The 21,827-nt window shown below is 41.8% G+C and overlaps 1 protein-coding gene across 4 annotated transcripts in view; it reads left to right on the forward strand.

The window, feature by feature from the left end:
- NCKAP1 (NCK associated protein 1) overlaps positions 1 to 21,827 on the forward strand; it is a gene marked incomplete in the record, with an annotated part of 2,707,503 nt that overhangs the window by 461,785 nt on the left and 2,223,891 nt on the right.

Here is a 21,827-nt window from a genome sequence, read left to right on the forward strand (position 1 = left end):
GGATATGCAATATCTATGTATCTATCTATATATATATATATATATAGATGTCTGTCTGTATGTTTAACTTTATACATAGATTTTAGATTTGCTGTTGAATTGATGAAACTGCATTAGTCAACTGGTTGCAATGTCTGTCTGAAATGCCGAATCCGTACCATGGAAAAAGCAGCCATATCGAAATTGAATACATCAACACCCGTTGTTTGATGTATTTGACATAGCAGGAGGTGATGTCAGTCACCCATGCTATGTAGCTTAATGTACCATGACATTCCACAGTCAGCAATGTGTGTTTTACTATTTTGCAGGCGGGGGCAAGCCCCCCACACCCCCTGCAATTACATGTACCAGCTCTGAGATCGCACTACAGTGAGGAAATGGGTTAATTCCCTTTTCCTCGCTGAACCACGATCTCCATTCACAATGCCGAACTTAGATAATCAACCAACACTACCCATTTGCTGTAGTGTAGTAAATATTTTCTGGTTTGCCATTCTGCCCATTGGAAAAGTGCCTTTCGACCACATGCTGGTCGAGCACAGGCACTTTGCCAATTCAGTAGTAAACCTAGATTTTTTTTATATATATCCATGTATATTTATTTATACACACACATATATATATATATATATATATATATATATATACATACATACATATATATATATATATATATATATATATATATATGTATGTATGTATATATATATATATATATATATATATATATATATATATATAGGTCTACTTCATTTCATTGAAAACTCATTTCACTGAAACTCAGCTGCCTAAGCAGAATTCACTGAAGGCTCACTTCACTCATTTGAGTAAAACATTCCGCTGAAAGGTATATACCCTGCTCCCCACTGTAGTGCGTTCCTGGATTAGTATATATAGTAAGGGTGGGTGTGGGGGTTGTAGCCTCCCACCTATTTTAAACATTGTAAACCATAGACACTGATACAGGTCGAATGAATAACTCTTTCCAGAAAACAGTATATACCCTAACCAAAATAATAAGGATAGTTGTGCTGTGCATACCTCAACTGTGTACAGTACTGTAAAATGTCCCTGGCTGGGTTTTCACACACACATGTGGAACTTTAACACAATACATATCACGATCTATGTCCATGATCTACTCCCATCACTACCATTCCACACTCTTAGCACCTTCCAAATAGTTTCAGCAATAAGCCTTTGTTACTTCGTAAACTGCACTACATATCTGTCCTAGAGTTTCGTACTAAATTTACATCAGAAATGAAAAAAAGTTTACATTACATACAGAAGAATTTTAATACACCAAGCTTCACTCTCTTGCCAAACAGCAAGTGTGTGCACATGCGCGTATATACACACACACACACACACACACACACACACACACACACACACACACACACACACACACGTTTTAATTTTCAAACAGAGCCATACCACACTCTAACTTCTCCCCTACATATCAAACAGAAACACTTTCCCTCTATGCATACTGCTACCACTCAAAACATTACAAAAAGCTCTGCGCCAGAGCTGCCGCTGTGAATAACCAGTGATAAGCGTGACCACAAAATTAAAGTAATGCATTCACCAATAAAAAAATATCTCATTTAGTAATAATCAGTAAAAGAAATTCATTAAATCCTAGCAGATATAAATGTCTTCATGTGTGAGTGTATAAATATAATCTTAAAAATAGGTCAAGTGGGGGAAAAAGCAAGATGAGGAAAATAATTTGAAGTTGCAACCCGGCTGACTGGTTGACACAGGAAATGTCTATGTCACTGAATGAATTGGGGGGGGGGTTGGGGTGATTAAAATAGTCTTCACTAAGTGGCAGCATGGTCAGAAGGCTAAAAGAATTCAAGTAGGGTGGAGGAAAAAACTTTTGGTTAAGTAAGACCTATGGTTTATTCATTGTGGAAGGAAGTGAACAGACTAAGTTTCAAGCAGCTCTTCAGTGTTCTAATATGCAATGTGGCATGCCTTTGCCTGTGTAGCATTGTCTAGTCTAATCCAGACATTCCAAAAAGCACACAGAACTGGACACTGCTGATACCTTAAAACTTCCTTGTTTATTAAAACAACAAACAGCAAACATGAGATGAGCGCTTTCGGGCCACTGCCCTTCATCAGACAAAGCATCTCACACAAACTGAACATTTAAAAATACATGTTGTCCAATGGGAGGCTAGTAAAAAACCCGCCTATTCTTGAGGGCGGGTTTCATGGGAATGACATAATTGAGTCCCGGGCTCCTGTGTGCCAATAGTTCAATAATCCATCTGGATTCGGCTAACTCAGTTAGTTGTTTGATATCACCCCCTCTATTACCCAACTTCACATTTACTATCACCCTAAATTTAAAACTATGCATAGGGTTAGCTTCCAAATGTCTAAACAATGCATTGCGTGTGTCCCTATTCCTGATAGATGAAAGGTGCTGTAGAATCCTCACTTTAAACATGCAGTTGGTCTTGCCTACATAAAAGCATGTGCAGGACTGGCACTCTGCCAGATAAACCACATCAGTGGTCCTGCATGTGGCTCTTGCCTTTAGATCAAACAGCCTGCCTGTCAGTGGATGCTTAAAAACAGTCATACTGTCAATGTGATCACACGCCTTACAAATCCCACAAGGAAAAGTGCCCTGTGTCATAATCAAATTACCCCTGGTAGTGATGACCTTATCCTTACATAACAAGTCTTTCAAGTTCTTGTTTCTCTTATACCTAAAGATTGGTTTATTTCCTACAATGCTCTTCATATTGACATCACTGGTCAGGATGTTCCAATTCCTGAGGATGAGATCACATACATCTCTTATATTACTGCCATAAGTCAACGTCAACCTAGGGTCCCCCTCATTAACCCTGTTGTGTTGACCACCTGTATGTGCTTCAGTAGCTTTTAGCCACGGTTTATATCTGTTCCTTCTGTAACCTTTGCTGCTATCCACCACCTTGTCCACCATGTTACCGTCATAACCCCTGGCATGAAAACAATCCTTCAAATTATCCACTTCCTTTTCAAAAAGTCTGTCATCATTACTAATCCTCGAGATCCTGGCTAATTGCCCCTGTACAATATTCGGGAAAGTATAGCGAGGGTGCATGCTTTCGAAAGAAAGCATGGTGTTCTTCCAACAGTCTTTTCTGTATAGACAAGATGAAAATCCCTCCTTAGTCAGCTGAACCCTGACATCCAGAAAATCAATTTCTGAGGGTGAACTATTAACCGTAAATCTCAGGAATGAGGTGGTGGAATGTAAATAAGTTACAAAAGCAGCTAAGGTACTGCTGTCCCCGCTCCATAGAATAAAGATATCGTCTACAAAGCGCATATACATTTTGATGTAGCCTTTCCATCACATATTGTTCAATACCATATTCCTCTCCCAATAGGAAAGAACAAGATTAGCATATGTATTGGCACAGGGGGTGCCCATGGCTATCCCCTGTGCCTGCCTATATGCTTGCTGCACACCAATGAAAATGTTATTCTCCAATACCAGCATAAGCAACCTCACAACAGCTTTTACTCTCAGAGGGGTAGCACTCAAATCCCGCAAAAGTTCAGCTATGGCATGTATGCCATAGTCGTTGCTTATGACAGTAAATAAACTCTGTATATCCATTGTCACCATAAGTAATTTGCCGTCAGTATAAGCCCATTTGACATCTCCCAGGGTCTTCAAAAAGTGACCTGTATCCAATAAGACATTCTCCAATTTTGTTATATAAGGTCTAAGCTCTGTTTCCAGCCAGATCGAGATGTGTTCAGTCACCCAACCTCTGCCAGATACATTAGGTCTGAGAGGTGGGTCAATCATGGACTTATGTATTTTAGGCAAAGCTTTAAAAACAGGTGTAACAGGTTTCTCTATCCACAGGAATTTAAATAGGTCCTCATCTATTATCATATTAGCTAATAAAGAATGTAGACAGTTATGTACCCTATCTATAACATCTTTCACTCCTAGGGGATTGATCGGAATGTAAGTATCAACATCCGACAATAATTCTCGCAACTTTTGATTGTACCAAGTGGTGTCAAGCACCACTACAGCACCCCCCTTGTCAGCCATCTTGATAGTTACAACAACATTATTGCCAAGTTCATATAAAGCTTTTCTCTGTGTAAAGGTTAAATTATGAAACCTACTATGTGTCTCTTCCTGAAAGTAACGCACATGCACACAGGGTCAGCTACGTTTTTTGGACAAGCTACCAGCCCCGGTCAAGAAGAAAGGGGCATGGAAGTGATCGCAAAGCGAAGACGGGGAATTGAATAAGAGGAGGAAGTTGCTGAATTGACTCACACTTGTGATACTGGTATTGTTTTTAACCTTTCATCTTACAGTCTATCTGAAGATTAATTGTTTGTTTTAAATAAAGGGTTAACGTTTGTGCCCAGCAAGGCGTGTGTGTATAACGATATTATAATGGACCTGATGGTTTATTGTCGTAATTTAGCTTTAAAACAGATTTTTGGTGGGAATGTCATAGGTAATTTTGTTTTGAAGAAACCTAGTTGCTTTGTCCCATCATTTTCACCTGCTATGAATTTGTTTATTAATGCCTGTGAACAGGATTTAATGCGTTACTTTCAGGAAGAGACACATAGTAGGTTTCATAATTTAACCTTTACACAGAGAAAAGCTTTATATGAACTTGGCAATAATGTTGATGTAACTATCAAGATGGCTGACAAGGGGGGGTGCTGTAGTGGTGCTTGACACCACTTGATACAATCAAAAGTTGCGAGAATTATTGTCGGATGTTGATACTTACATTCCGATCAATCCCCTAGGAGTGAAAGATGTTATAGATAGGGTACATAACTGTCTACATTCTTTATTAGCTAATATGATAATAGATGAGGACCTATTTAAATTCCTGTGGATAGAGAAACCTGTTACACCTGTTTTTAAACCTTTGCCTAAAATACATAAGTCCATGATTGACCCACCTCTCAGACCTAATGTGTCTGGCAGAGGTTGGGTGACTGAACACATCTCGATCTGGCTGGAAACAGAGCTTAGACCTTATATAACAAAATTGGAGAATGTCTTATTGGATACAGGTCACTTTTTGAAGACCCTGGGAGATGTCAAATGGGCTTATACTGACGGCAAATTACTTATGGTGACAATGGATATACGGAGTTTATTTACTGTCATAAGCAACGACTATGGCATACATGCCATAGCTGAACTTTTGCGGGATTTGGGTGCTACCCCTCTGAGAGTAGAAGCTGTTGTGAGGTTGCTTATGCTGGTATTGGAGAATAACATTTTCATTGGTGTGCAGCAAGCATATAGGCAGGCACAGGGGATAGCCATGGGCACCCCCTGTGCCAATACATATGCTAATCTTGTTCTTTCCTATTGGGAGAGGAATATGGTATTGAACAATATGCTATGGAAAGGCTACATCAAAATGTATATGCGTTTTGTAGACAATGTCTTTATTCTATGGAGCGGAGACAGCAGTACCTTAGCTGCTTTTGTAACTTATTTACATTCCACCACCTCATTCCTGAGATTTACGGTTAATAGTTCACCCTCAGAAATTGATTTTCTGGATGTCAGGGTTCAGCTGACTAAGGAGGGATTTTCATCTTGTCTATACAGAAAAGACTGTTGGAAGAACACCATGCTTTCTTTCGATAGCATGCACCCTCGCTATACTTTCCCGAATATTGTACAGGGGGAAATTAGCCAAGATCTCGAGGATTAGTAATGATGACAGACTTTTTGAAAAGGAAGTGGATAATTTGAGGGATTGTTTTCATGCCAGGGGTTATGACGGTAACATGGTGGACAAGGTGGTGGATAGCAGCAAAGGTTACAGAAGTAACAGATATAAACCGTGGCTAAAAGCTACTGAAGCACATACAGGTGGTCAACACAACAGGGTTAATGAGGGGGACCCTAGGTTGACGTTGACTTATGGCAGTAATATAAGAGATGTATGTGATCTCATCCACAGGAATTGGAACATCCTGACCAGTGATGTCAATTTGAAGAGCATTGTAGGAAATAAACCAATCTTTAGGTATAAGAGAAACAAGAACTTGAAAGACTTGTTATGTAAGGATAAGGTCATCACTACCAGGGGTAATTTGATTATGCCACAGGGCACTTTTCCTTGTGGGATTTGTAAGGCGTGTGATCACATTGACAGTATGACTGTTTTTAAGCATCCACTGACAGGCAGGCTGTTTGATCTAAAGGCAAGAACCACATGCAGGACCACTGATGTGGTTTATCTGGCAGAGTGCCAGTCCTGCACATGCTTTTATGTAGGCAAGACCAACTGCATGTTTAAAGTGAGGATTCTACAGCACCTTTCATCCATCAGGAATAGGGACACACGTAATGCATTGTTTAGACATTTGGAAGCTAACCCTACGCATAGTTTTAAATTCAGGGTGATAGTAAATGTGAAGTTTGGTAATAGAGGGGGTGATATCAAACAACTAACTGAGTTAGCCGAATCCAGATGGATTATTGAACTATTGGCACACAGGAGCCCGGGACTCAATGATGTCATCCCCATGAAACCCGCCCTCAAGAATAGGCGGGTTTTTTACTAGCTTCCCATTGGACAACATGTATTTTTAAATGTTCAGTTTGTGTGAGATGCTTTGTCTGATGAAGGGCAGTGGCCCGAAAGCGCTCATCTCATGTTTGCTGTTTGTTGTTTTAATAAACAAGGAAGTTTTAAGGTATCAGCAGTGTCCAGTTCTGTGTGCTTTTTGGATTTTCTCTTTTTACTTCGCTTGACTGGACTTTGGTGAGGCACAGAACATCATTTGGATTTTTTTCTAATCCAGACATTACAAGGTATTGAATTAGAAGTGCCTTTTTGTACTGTCTTTGTATTCTGTAAAGATAACACTGGAACATTTTATATGCTAAACAATTTAAAGTGAAGGAGATGATGTTCTTCGTCTTCCCTTGCTGCAGTCCTGACAATTGGGTATAGTCCGCGTCCCAGTCGGCCCGAATACCAGAGTATAAGGCTGACGTCGGTCATGGCGCCTTAGACTGACGTCAGTACGTCAGGGTACTAATGCGCATGACCGACGTCATTTCCTCAGTCTTTTTTGCCGCATGGTCCGATGCAGAAGCAATTTTGCGAGTGCAGGTTGGCGTTCTGAGATTTTCCGAAACCGGAGTTTCAGACCGAATACAGAGTTGGCTAAGTAACCCGTTGGAACATTTTGGTTTTTCTTGCCTCAGTATTTAACCGGATGTCAGAAAAAGTGAATAACTGTATTTCTTGTGGGAAGCAGATACCGCATAGGGATTATCATACATTGTGTATACCTTGTTTAGGGCCTGAGCACGACGTTGTTGGTTGCCGCTCTTGTGCTAGATTTAACAAGCGCACTATTAAGAGGAGGCTTGATTGTGCTAGGTTAGTGTTTGGGAAGCGTTGCAATTATACTATGCCGTCGGATGCTCCGGCCTGCTTCATCTAAGAAGCGCAAGGACAAAACAGTGAAGTCTAGGGGTGAGGAACCGCAGTCCCGGACGCCGGTCCTTTAGAAGGCTCAGGGGAGCCAGAGGTTTTGCCAGGAGTCTCTATGGAGTCTCAGGCAGATACTTTACTGTTACAGGATGTGCCCTCTCAGGAGGTAGGCCAGGCTGAGGGGCTTCTCAGGTAACTGTTCTTCCCTCTCTTCCCAAGGTAGTTAGGGCCTCTCCTTCTGTTGCCAAAGCTTCTTTTAGAGGAAGGCCAAGTTCAGCTTCTGTAGGGGCTTCTCCTAGCATTTCGGCTCTGTGCCTAAGAAACATATGCTTAAAATGGCAGAAGATTTGATTACTCTGATTAGAGGTTCTATGCCCCACCTGATAAGAGGCCTAGGGTGGAACAGGAGTTTGATAGTTTTGAACAGTGTTCACAGGCTTCAGAGTCTTCTGTGGAAGACTTGCAAGAGTTTCCTACTTATTCTGATTCTGATGTGGATGATTCCACTCCTTCAGCTTCTCCTCCTGAGGATTTTTCATTTTCAGAGACTCTTCACTCCATGAGGGAGCACTTTAAATGGGAAGGCCAAGATTACTCTGACTCCAGAAAAAGGCTTAGGGAATTCTTGTTTTGCCCCAGCATAGGCCCTTAGCTATTCCTCCTGTGTTGAATGTGGTGGAGGATGTTTTGCAGAGGCTTCTCTGAACCCTGATTCCTTGCCTCCTGCTCCTGTTAAGCCTGATAGGTATTATAGGGTGCCCAAGCTCATAAGTATTTGTTTAAGAGTCCCAGGGCGGACCCAGAAACTGTTTCTCAGGGGCCTAAAGGTGTTAAAGCTTCTGTGGTTAAAAATCCTGTACCCTCTGATAAAGAGGCAAGGGCTTTGGATAGGTGGGGTAAGAAAGTATATACTTCTTCCACTCTAGCCATGAGGGCGTTGAATTGTCAATTTCATATGCTGAAATATCAGAATTATCTCCTTTCACAATTGAAATCTAAGGTGGATGCTTTGGCGGAAGGTATTGAGTGTAAAGAATTGCTGGATTTGGTTCATGTGTCTGAACAAGTGGGTAAGCATTCTTTGCAGTGTGGTTTTGATGCTGTCCAGGCCTCCTCGAGGGTGGCTGCTACTAGTTCTGTTCTTCGCAGACATGCATGGTTGAAGGATCAGAATTTAGCTGAGCATGTTAAGACCAGGATTTTGGATGCTCCTTTACAGTCTGATGTGTTGTTTGGACCGCCTGTGGAAGCAGTTTTAAAGAAAATGGAGGACAAAGCTAAGTCTATGCAGACTGTTAAAGATTTTGCAGGTGCAGCCTCCAAGTTTAGTAGAAATTGGCCTGCTAAGGGGTGGACATATCCTGCTTATGGTTCCCAGTCTAGGGGTAGGTCTAGACGTGGTAGGGGCAGGGCTCAAGGTTCGTTTAGGCCTAGATCAGACAGTTCACCTGCTCAGACTTCTGGTGAGGGCAGGGGTCAGTCCTTTCGTAAGCAAAACCAATGACCTGCCTTTTCAGCTGCCAGTGGACTCTCGTCTGGCAGCTCCTTTGGGAGGAAGATTGTCTCTTTTCAAAGAAAATTGGGATTTAATCACTCAAGACAGATGGGTGCTGGATATCATTCATCACGGTACAGATTTTATTTCCACACAATGCCCCTTTCAAAGGCATGCCAGATGTTCCTCCTCCACAAAGAAAAGAGGCTCACAAGCAAGTTTCTCAGTTACTCCAGATAGGGGCTATTCAGCCAGTCCCTGTGTCAGAAAGGGGCTTGGATTTTATTCTCGCCTGTTCCTAGTACCAAAGAAGGGGAACACGTGGAGACCAATTTTGGATTTATCTATCCTCAACACTTATCTGGACATTCCCAAGTTCAAGATGTTGACGTTACAGCAACTGTTACCTCTGCTGGGCAAGGATCACTGGATGGTAACTTTGGATCTCAAGGAAGCTTACCTTCATGTGCCCATAAGGCTAAGTTGCAGAAAGTATCTGCGGTTTCGAACTGGAGATTTTCATTATCAGTTCTCTGCATTGCCCTTTGGCTTATCTACTGCCCAGAGTATTCACAAAGGTTCTGGCTCCAGTGATAGCTTACTTCAGGCTTCAAGGCATTCAAATTTATCCTTACTTGGACGACTGCCTGATTCTGGCTCAAGAAAAGGAACACCTTCTACAGCATCTGGAATATGTCATAGCAGTGCTAAGATGCCTAGGGTATTCTGTGAACGAAATAAAGTCCAGTCTAGTACCCTCTCAAGACATGTGCTTTCTGGGTGTGAGACTGAATACAGCAGCCCAGATGGCCTTTTTAACCCCGGACAAACAAAAGAGTCTGTCACTTTACTTCCATCAACTATCTCATCAGTCCGTGCTGACTGCAAGGACAGTCCTTCAAGCATTAGGGTTCATGGCATCTTGTATTCTGGTGCTTCCCAATGCCAAACTGCATATGAGGAAGCTGCAATGGTATCTCAAAATGTATGGACACAGCACTGCCAAGATTTGGACACTGTCATTCAAATAATACCTTGCCTTCAAAAGGAATTCTTGTGGTGGGCTCAGGAATGTCACCTAAACAAGGGACTCTCTGTGACCCGGCCAGAGGCGAGTCAGATTTTAACGACAGATGCCTCGGACACTGCTTGGGGAGCTCATCTAAATGGAAAGTGGATACAAGACAAGTGGCCTGCCAGACTACAGCATCTACATATCAACATGAAGGAGATGTTAGCAGTCCAGTTTGCATTGATGGCGTTCAAGGAGTTACTTCTTCCAGGGCAGGTGTTGATTCTGACAGACAACACAACTGTCATGTGGTACATCAACAAGCAAGGGGGAACACATTCTTATCCTCTATGCAGGCAAGCAATGATTCTATGGGAGACTGCGTTAAGCCTGCAACTGACTCTTCAGGCAAGGTTTCTGCCAGGAGCACAGAACTCCCTAGCAGATGTATTAAGCAGACAAATCATGGATCCCCACGAGTGGAAACTGGATCTTCATGTATTTCAGGAATTGACAGTGTCATGGGGAACTCCAGACATAGATCTGTTCGCTTCTCCACTAAACCACCAGCTGCCAAAGTATTGCACAAAGGGGTTTCATCACACAGCTTGGAAAGTGGATGCTCTGTCTTTCAGTTGGAAAAACCTTCATGTCTATGCCTTTCCACCTCTACCTCTTCTTCCAAAGGTATTACTAAAGGTCAGACAGGACAGGCCAAGGATGATTTTGATAGCTCCAGATTGGCCTCGCAACACTGGTACCCACTTCTAAGGAGTCTTGTAAAGAAGCCTCCATGGCCTTTACCTCTGATTCCTCATCTGTTATCTCAGAAGGACGGTCATCTGCTCAATGTCAAGCTTCCATCTCTTCATCTCACAGCTTGGCATATTCTGTGTTGAGGCATGTGCGTCTCAGCTTCCTCAACAAGTTTTAAATGTGATTATGGAAGCTAGAAGGCCTAGTACTAGGAGAGTGTACGCAGAAAAATGGAAGAGATTTTTATTTTGGAGTACAGCAAAGAATTTGGAGATTTCAGAGCCTAATTTGAGTGTGGCTCTTCAATATCTTACTGAATTATTGGACAAAGGTTTGTCTTTCTCTTCCATAAAGATTCATGCTGCAGCAATTTCAGCTCACTATGATTGTGACCCACCTTTGTTTTCGCATCCTTTGTTCAAGCAGTTTCTTAGAGGGGCAAAGAATATAAGACCCCCACGTAGAGCTCCTACTCCTGCTTGGGATCTCAATTTTGTGTTGGAAAAACTTACTCTACAACCTTTTGAGCCTGCAGCTACTGCTGAATTGAAATATTTGTCATGGAAAACTGCTTTTCTGTTGGCTATTACTTCTGCAAGAAGGGTGTCTGAGTTGCAGGCCCTTATGGCAGTAGAGCCCTTTTTGATTTTCCATAAGGACAGGGTATCATTACGTACTAATCCTTCCTTTATGCCTAAGGTGGTTTCTAGTGTGGCTTTAAACCAAACTATTCATTTGCCTACGTTTTTTGCAGATCCTCAAAATAAAGGGGAAAAGATTTTGCACACTTTAGATGTACACAGGCAATTGCGTTATTATTTGAGCAGGACTAAAGATTTTAGGCAGTCTCAGCAGTTACTTGTTTCTTTTGCTTTAAGTTCACAGGGCAAGCCTGTGTCAAAACAAACTATTTCTAGGTGGATTGGCTTTTGCATTGCATTTTGTTATTCCCATCATGGCAAAGAGGTTCCAGCTGGGATTAGGCCTCATTCCACTAGGGCTACTGCCACTTCAACAGCATTTCTGAGGGGGGTGGCAACTAAGGATATTCTGGAGGCAGCTACTTGGAGTTCAGTGCATACTTTCTCTAGGCATTATCACCTGCCTATATACTCTAAGACTAGAGCTGGTTTTGCCACAGCTGTTTTACAAGGCATGTTGTCAGCTCCTGCTACTTTATAATTTGCCAGCCTCCCTTTCCTCTGCTTTGGGATTCTACCCAATTGTCAGGACTGCAGCAAGGGAAGGCGAAGAACATAGTACAGTTTTGTACCTACCATAAATGTAGATGTTCGAGGATTCCCTTGCTGCAGTCCAATTTACCCTCCCTCCTTCCCCTCTGTGTTTCAGGGTGGTTGTGTAGGTGAGTTTACATGCTTATATTTTTGTATATATTACTGTATATATTGTACATGTTTTTGGTGCAGGTTGTTTTGGGACTTGTCTTTTTGGGTCTTCTGACATCTGGGGCAAGAAAAGACTGAGGAAATGACGCCGGTCATGCGCATTAGTACCCTGACGTACTGACGTCAGTCTAAGGCGCCATGACCGACGTCAGCCTTATACTCTGGTATTCGGGCCGACTGGGACGCGGACTATACCCAATTGTCAGGACTGCAGCAAGGGAATCCTCGAACATCTACATTTATGGTAGGTACAAAACTGTACTTTTTGTGGATGTGTATTGAATAAATTGTGCTTGTTTAGTTTCTGTTTAATTTTTTTATGCAGGTCTTGTTTGATGATTGTTTGGAAGATTAATTGTAAATCCTCAGAATAATTGCATTTTGAGGAAAGTAACCTTTGCATTTTTTTTCACTTTTCTACAGTTTTAAATTAAGAAGTCTCAGTAGCTCAACAGGTAAAAAACTTGCCCTTTTTTCAGAAGGCTGAGGGTTCTGTTCCAACACTAAATTTTTGGATTAATTTTTACAGTACTGATAATACAGTGCAGTGTAAGGGGCATGCTGCACTCCTGAGTGTGCCATCCTTCAGATGAGACATTAAACAGAGGCCCCATCTACCTAGATTGGTGACAGATGTAAAAGATCCCACTTCTGTTAATGAAAAGAGTAACAGAAGTTTCCTTGTGCCCTGACCACATTTCCACTAGTTGGTATGAGTACCTCCTTGGGGTCTTCGCTGAAAAAAGTCCATTGGTTTGGTTGGACTGACAGGGTCAACAGAGTGTAAATAAAAATAAGTAAATAATTGCTTGCTGTTTTGTGTGTTATGACTGAATTGTTAAGCTTAATCAAAAACAGTTGTACATAACATATAAGAATGTTCTAGTTTACTTCCACTACCCCATGTGGCCATCTATATGTAGCTGACAGTTGGCCTCCAGAGCCCCATATTAAACTAACATTTACATCCTGGTTTTTAAATGGACATATAGATGAGATGAAATGGGCAGGGTCTAAAGTGTACAAAAATAATATTAAAAGGTTTTACTTCAACTTGGTAGATAAACTATTATAGGTTCTTAGGTTGGTACTGAGCTATCTGCCCGAAGGCATATATTAGCCCAGCCACATTGTGCGGTATTCACCGCCCCTTTAGTAGTTCCCTAGACCGTTGTACTAGCTTCTAGTACCCTTGGCCCCTATCTAGTAGTGCTGTTGGTGTGATCCCTGGTGTGAACTTTCTGTTACCCATCCACTCATCAAGGTTCCTCTTGAAGAGTGATAGTGAGGGGCTCTGTCTTATGTAGATTGGGACCCTGTTCCATAGTAAGGGAAGTCTCTGCGAAGGGAATCTATCCCTCCAGCATGTTCTATTCATTGTTCTGTAGAGGTTTGTATCCCTAGAGCGTGTAGCTCGAGTAGATTTGGTTTTGCTAAGATGGAGCATGTTCAACAATTCTGGGTTGGACATGGCTCTGTACGTTAGACAGAGATTGCCTCTGAGAAAGCGGTATGCAACAGAGAACAGTCTTAGCGTTTTCAATCGTGCTGCATAGGGCAACTGTTTGAGGCCAGTAATTCTCTTGGTTAGGTACCTCTGTGGTCTCTCCAGCTGCTGGAGATGTCTAGCCAGGTACATTCCAATTGGTGCATTGTACTCAATAATAGGTCTGATGAGGGAAGAGTAGAGGGGCACCATTACATCCTTAGATCTTGATGCGAACCCTTTCATGTTCAGATGGGTCACATAGAAGGATTTTCTAACCACTTTGGCAACATGGTTATCAAAGGAAAGCTGGCTAACTACTTTGGTCCCTAGATCCCTTATTTCTTCTTCAGATTTCAGGGGATTACCTCCTATGTTGTAGTTTGCCGGGTACTCTGTTTATTCCTAAGGGGATTACTATGCATTTTTTGCATTTAGCTTGAGACCATGGCTTTGACACCATGCATCAGTCTCATTTAGGCCCTTCTGGAGGATCTCCATGTCGGCCGGAGACTCTATTATAGCACCCAGTTTGCATTCGTCCGCAAACTTAGTCAGCCACAGCCCTTCCGTGCTTGCCTGTACTTCTGAGAAGTATATGCCAAACAGGAGGGGCCCCAGGACAGAGCCCTGAGGCACACCACTAGTTACTGGTCTGGATTCGGACATAGATCCCGCTACTCTTACTTTATCTTTACTTTGCTTTATCTGTATTCATCTTAGCTTGCATTCGTTTATAGTATTTCATTGGTTTGTTCTAATGTTCCAATTATTAGATGTATATTTTGGCATCCTTACAGTTGTTTAGGATTGTTTGTACCTGACATCTGAGTGGGTGTGGGACATCTACTCAGAACAGTAATTAAATGCAGTGCAGAATGTGTTGAACAACTGTGTAGCAGTGATAGTTTTGGATACTTCTTCGATGACCTGCCATTTCCCTGCATCTTTATTTGAGAACTTGTTTCTGTAGGTTTGAGATAAAAGAAAATTTGTTTTGTTTTATCATGTTGGAATCCAGTTGTCACTGAGATTGGTGTTTTGCTTGCATATTGGCTATACCTTTTTTGTTGAAATGGCCCTTTTAAGCATGATACATGATGATAGAGGGCAGAACATGAAATTGTGGGATACATTTGGGAATCTTGGCTAGGCTTATAAAGGCAAAAACATATCAGAGTTAAGTAGGAGCCAAGAATAGTCATGTGATCGCAGCCAGCCGATCAAATGACAACAACATATAAAATCACATAAAATCACAAACAGGCTATTTTAAATAATACAAATTTTAAAAATAACATAGGAAACACACACAAAGAATAAAGCACACACACAAATATATTTAAGGGACACACACAAAATTTTACAATCAAAATTTACTCTGCTGTAACTTCAGTAAAATGGGCTTTAAGGTAACAGCAGTATTGAGGCCAGGTGGATGATCAGCAGCTAGCCTCAAAATCCATTCATATTCCTTGACTTCTAAAAAGTTATATCACCACCTCTCAAAGACATGTGGACCGTGTCTACAACCCTGAATTTAAACCTATGCATGCTACCACAAGATAAAATGTGCTTATAAAGTGCATTCTTATTATTATTCCTCCTGATCTTAGACTTATGTTCAATAATTTGGTCTTTTAGTCTTCTTGTGGTCTTTCCTACATTGAATTTTTGGTTAAACATTCTTTTCACTTAGCTGTGTGGCACAGAGAGGTATAAAGCCTTATACAACCGTTGTTTGGCTACCTGCATGGTGGTTGGAGGGAGTAGTTAGGGAGAATGGGAGTATGCTGCTGAACCTAGCTTATTCATGCAGAAGAGAGGGGGTAGCATGGCTCCATGCAGTGGTGACACCTGCAGAAGTACAATGATCCTCCGAAGAGCAGCACTAGTTGTTGATTATGCAAGTTAGTGGGTGGTGAGGGGGATGGGGAATGGGACAGTCCACAAGATTTGCAGAGTGGTCTGCTCCACCGGGGAGTTAAGTGGGCCATAAGGTTGTCTTCAATGAAAGTACAAACGAGTCTCTTGGGTACCGGAAGGGGGAGCCTTTGAACAGAACCTGTGGGCCACAAAAAAAAAAAAGTCACTTTCACTTTTAAATATTCTATGAAGGGTTCCTATTACATGAACAAACTTTTCAAAGTTCGAATCTCATTTGGTCGACACTATATGATCGAATTTTGAAAAGTTCGAAGGTTGAATGTAATGGTGCCGTACGGTGCAGAATTGGAGAATTTCCCTTTTCTGCACTGAAGTGCGATCTCGGAGTTGGTATATTTAAGTGGGGGGGGTGCAGGGGGGCTTGCCCCCCCCCTGCTCGGAGCATTACATTTTATTTTTTATTTTTTTGTTTTATTATATATTTGAAGTTTCAAACTTCGATCATATGTTGAACATATGGGATTCGAAGTTTTGACACTTTGAGTATGTAATATAGACCCTCTATGAATTTAGTGGCCAAGTGAGTGACTGCTATTGTAAGACATTCCACATTGCCTTTTTTTTCCCTTTTATTATCTACTTCATACATTTGATCATTCATGGTCTTCTTCCCAGACAAGTAATCTTGCTACTGACTTATGTAAGCTGAAACTAGTGCATATTATATTCTTGCACAGAAACAGGTCAAGATGGAAGGAAAATTTTGCCTTTCCCAAGATGTGTTCTTCACTCTCCTCAAACCAGGGGTTCACTTCTTTTCATTTGGTCCATTATTAGGATGAGGAAGGAAAAAGAAATAGTTTATCGTAATGGTGCCAGGAACAGGCATTCCCTTTAATCCCCAAGGAAGAAGTAAGGGGCTAAAGCAGCATTTCTTTAGATGTAGAGAATCCTCTGAAGAGGGAAAAAGAAACAAGTGATTTGTTAGGTTGGAGGGAGGAGGTCGTGGTGTCTTCCTGTCCAATTGTGTATGTCTTGCACGAGGACCAAAGCAACGTAATTTCATTCAGCTTGCACTGCTGTGTATATCTTATTGACAGTAAAGTTTACTTTGACTGGTGGTGTGGGGAGTTGTGCCGAAGTCAGATATTTATTCTTGTGAAAGCTCAGTGTACCTGTCATGGAGAAAAGAGAAAAGACCATTCTTCTGTGTGTATTGTTTCTGTCACTTGCTGTGGATTTAGCAGGAGAGTGTGTATTCAGTTATCAGGCACAGTGCAAACAAGGCAATATGCTGCAGGCATTGCTCATGACAGGCCTGTTTTAATTTCATGTGAAAAAAAACACACCTTCATTTTTAGCACATCAGTTAAGTACTGACTATGAAACGCACAGACTTAGTTTTCCTTTTTAGCTCCATTATAGTTGGTTCATTGAATGCCAGTTGAGAAACCATTCCAGTTATATCTGTTATCTGGTCCTTATCTGCCGTAAGAGCAGGTACAAAAACTACCATGTTGAAGTAGACCACTCTTGGAGTTAATGTCCACTAAGCAGACATTATTGAAATTCACTGTGCATGTTCTCTCACATGGAAGATCTGCAGTTCACTGAGGTTATTCAAGAGCTTTGTTTTTGAGATATCAGATTTTCATTTAGCAGCATAGCCGGCTCTTTTTTTCTTTTGATTTCTGTTGGGCTGCATGCTTCACGTTTGATTATAACTTAATTTTGCACTGTAAATAGCTTGCCCTTTTGATGCTGTGTAGTACTATACCAACATTAGCCCACTTTGGAGCTGTTAATCCCTCTGCTTGTTTGGTTTTATATGAGTAAGTCTTACTTTGTCTCCACTGTGTTTGAACTAAAGGCACAGTGACGAGAAATGACTCGCTTCCTCCTCTTTGTCTTCCTAAAATTCCTCCACAGGGTCTGTTTAATCTTGCTGTGATCCTGAGCATGAATAAATTAGAAATTAGGGATTCCATATTAACAGTCCTATAACACTGCTTTGGGAGAAATTATGGTGGTACTAACAAGAAGTCGACAATTGGCTGTAATAAACACGGGATTCCCCAGAATGACACCTGTTTGAGCTAGTTGAAGTTATGATCAGTAATCTGTAATCTTTCCACTTCTCTATTTCTTAAAAGATGTCATGAACTCTAAGAAGAATAAATTCAACACCCATTGACTGACTCCAAAAAAGTAAACCAACTTGAGCTAGAAGGATTTCCCCAGAATCTTTGAGGATAGTGTTTTATTTTGTGTTGTATTTGTTAGTTTTGTATTGTGCCTTTTCGCCATTTTTTTTTGTCTACTCATAGGATTTTCCTCACCCATTCTGTGTTGATCATGAGCTTCCTCCTGGCAAGTTCAACTATTAATCCCCCCTCCCCATCAGTATGGCAAGGATTTACTGGGAGGGGCCATCATTTAGACAGACACCAATTGTTGTTTTCAAGATTTTTCCTTTATGGTCGTGTCTCCCAGTGCGCGCACTGCTTAATATGGGAAAGGATTTCTGCAGTGGGTTGACTGTATTGGTTGTCCCCTCACTTCAACAAGGGGTGTTGTCTTCAATCAGCACTGCCCCCTGCTAAGTACAGAAAGGGATTTTGCCATTCTCCACCAGAATTGCAACTCACCCCCTACCGAGTTGAGCAGCCTGCATCTCCTCACTTCTCTCTGTGTGTACCTACCTGGCTCTTTTAGAACTGGGAATGCTAACTGAACCTTGGTTGCCTGGGCGACAGTCAGGACTCCAGCTTTTTAAACACAGAGCTAGACTTTTATCATCCCACTGTTAGTGATTTTATCATGGGATTGATTGATTGAAAATGGTTACATTTTGACAAACCAGAAAATGTCTCAGCTGTTTGTCACTTGTTGATTTTCTGCAGCTTTCTGCTTAAGTAAGCAATGGATAATATGAAGGGCTGACTGATTTCCTCGTGTTTTGTCTGAAGTAAAGCAGCTAGCTGCTCAATCTCAGAGTTGCCTTTGTCAGAACAGATTTTAGTCCCATCTATAAAGACTGCATAGTCTATAGCTTGAGTAATGTACTTTGCTACTATTACTGCCAGTGGAACACTAGTTACATAGGTGCTTATGTATGCTCTAATTTGCTGATTTTACTGGGTCATTCCTGTTTTGCAGGGATCTCTGGAAGCCTAAGAAGTGATTATATGAAAAATGGTAAGTAAGCTTACAGTTGCTGAGACCATGTACTGCCCATCATGCACAGAGTGGTCACAGTTCAAGTGGTTTTGCACCATCCTATTTGTAGGCATAATGAGTTTTGCTGTCACTATAAAAGAAAACAATGAGTGAGAAGGTCACTGAAAAACCAATCAATAAAAACAAAATGAAAACTCTAGCAAAAGCCAGAAGTTCTGGCTTTTGCTAGAGTTTTCATTTTGTTTTTACTGTCACTATATGCAGCACAGTCTAGATGATTTAGGATCTTTGCTTGGAAGCGTTTACATAGGTATTATTTATACCCCAAGTAGACTCCAAAGAATTTTTCCTCAAGTAGACTGTAAATGTTGGAGGTGTAATGGGGACGAAGGTTGTAACTGGGAGCATATTTTAATAAGTTGGCAGACTTTAGATTCCCCGCAGACTGGTCTGTCAGATGTTGGGTGAGCACATTTATGTGACTGAGGAAATAATTTTTTTTAGCTATGATACAGAATTGGAATTGCCTAAACATAGTAAGGCCTAATTATGATGGCTGGCAAAAAATCAATTACTTGAACATGGAAATCAAAATCTAAACCAACTTCACTAGAAGTAGCAAAGATAGCAACAAATGTAAAACTGGAATTGGGATCTTTAGAAAAAGATGGGAACACATTACATAGGAAAAAATGGGAATTGTGGGATCAATACATGCAGAGGAGGAGCTAGGTTTAAAAGAATGCAGTATTTGAATGAGCTGTGTAATGTGTGACTGGCAACTGCAAATATTATAATTGATGTGTAATCTTTGCAGCTACAATTGTGTCAGCATGGCATGTAATGTATGTTTGCAACTGAAAAAAAAGTTAACATACTGTAATGCTCTGTATTACTTCATGTCAGCGATGTCCATTCCTACCTTAAAAATATTGCTAGTACACTTGCAGATAAGCGTGATGCCAACTTCATACCAGAAAAAGTAATTTTTAGTTCCTCAAATTCCATGAACCTCTTCTGCTACCCAAGATTGTTATGGAAAATGTCTGTCCTGACTGCACTCTTTAAAGCTAACAGTACTAGTTTTATGGGCACCAGCAATATACTTGGTTACTTCATTAACAAAGCAAACATATCCTCTCTGAACCCTTCCTAAAACTGTTCAACTTACGCACAGTCAGTGTATGCTGATGAGATATGAGAAATTGCTGCTGTTCACTTTTGTAAAGGGGAATACCACCTGAAGGCCAATGAACTGTGTATATCCTTTAACCTAACAAGCTCAATTTGAGAAGTCATGTAGCACTGTGTCTGATTTTGTAAATACTGATGTAAAAAAAAAAAATTACCCTAGACCCACTCCAGTATGTTTTTTGTCAAAGCTTGAGAGTTCTGTTATTGCTTGAGAGTCACTGACGCTGTAGCTCTGATGCTTTCCGTGTCATTATTCCTCACAGGAGGGTCTAGGATTCGACCTTGGATCCGAGCTGGACTTCTAAAACAGATCCAGAGCTCAAGCTCCTCCCTTTCCCATAATGCCTTGCTACCTTCTGTCAGATCTTGTTTGCCGCTGAATTGCTCCCGTCATGGTCCAGGCTCAAGCGTTAGGGAATATAGCCAAGTGGTATTTTGTTGGCTTTTTTTTCTCTCTCTCTTTCTCCTCTTTTTTAGGTTGATACTGCTGTCTTTAACTGCTTTCCTTTCAGTTTAATTGTATTTCCTCCCCTCCCTGTCAGAACCTAGTTGCTGGTTTAGTTAGGTTCTCCCCTCCCCCCTTCTAGTGCTTGGTGCTTTGCACTTTTAGAGTAGTCTTTTCTTTCTAAAAAAAAATCTTTACTGTTCTGTGTCTGTCTGTGTGTGTCTGTCTGTCTGTGTGTGTCTGTCTGTCTGTGTTGTAGTTTCAGTATAGCTGAAAAAACTGCAAGCTTTAAGAGATGCTACTTGTGCTGTCGGAAGGTGCTGTTCTCTGACTCTCATGAGGAGTGTCTCTACTGTCCAGGGTCGAAGCACTTGGAGGTTGAATGCATCATTTGTACTGCATTCAACCCCAGGGCCCTTGCAGAGCTCCGCAACATGATACTCCTCAAGGGCTTTGGTGCAGGGTGGTCCTCCAAGTCTTTGCAGGAGCCGAAAAAGAGACAACCTCCTACCCCTGGAGTGTCTTCTTCCTAAGCTGTCTAAAAAGCCGTGTCTCTTGGATCACAGCTCCCCGGATCGGAGTCCAGTTTCTTAGGCTTCAGATCTGAGGTCTGTCATTCCCAGAACTTCGGATCAGGCTCTTAGGTCCAAGGCCTTATCAGATCGGAGGCCTTCAGATCCGAGTAAAAGCAGGCCATCCCTTGGATCCAAACAGTTTGTCGGATCTGTCTGGCATGGCTCCCAAATCTTTGGATCCTGTAAGGTTGTCTGATCTGACAGTAGCATCGTATCCTATTGTTATAGAGGGTTCTCTTTCTGGATCCTACAGGAGGTCAGATCCGAGATGTCTGAGACCATCTTCTTCGTGAAGCCACAGACCCTCAGGATCTAAGGCTAGATCCCCAGCAAGATCTGGCCATTCTTCAGCTTTGTCTAGATCATCCAGAAGCCTCCTTCCCTCAGCAATGGATGGGATGATGATGAGTTTCCTCAAAGCCCAAATCGTGTTGGGCCTGCTGCCATCCTCAGGTCATGTAGCTAGGGGACCCTCCCCATCCACAGGTCTCCACTCACCTCTTCCAACACAACAGGTTTTGGAATGTCAGGACTCAGAGATTCGTAGTGAGAGGCCGACAGTGTCGGGTATCACCCCTTTTCGACACTGTCAGGGTCCCTTGCTGGCTCTGTTCCGCAACTTCAGACCAGAGTGAGCCTAATCTCAGAGGGGTCAGTACTGATTCCCTGGGGTTGGGTTTGGGTCCAGATTTTTTGGACCACTCCCTTCCCTTGGTGGCTTTGGGGCTGATATTGTCCGGGGGTGTCGACACTGTGTTGGTGGCCCTGGCCATCGGGGATGGGGGAGGCTTCGTCCAGTCCATCAGCCTTCCAGACGGTAGAGAGGACCTTCTTCAGTTTGGTAGTTACCTCTCTTTCTTAAGGTCCTCCCCAGCTTTTCTCTGGATTGGGTGCTGAGGCCTCA

This window comes from Protopterus annectens, chromosome 6.part0 (genome assembly GCF_019279795.1).
Source record: "Protopterus annectens isolate FY-2018-M chromosome 6.part0, PAN1.0, whole genome shotgun sequence".
Taxonomy (NCBI): domain Eukaryota; kingdom Metazoa; phylum Chordata; order Ceratodontiformes; family Protopteridae; genus Protopterus; species Protopterus annectens.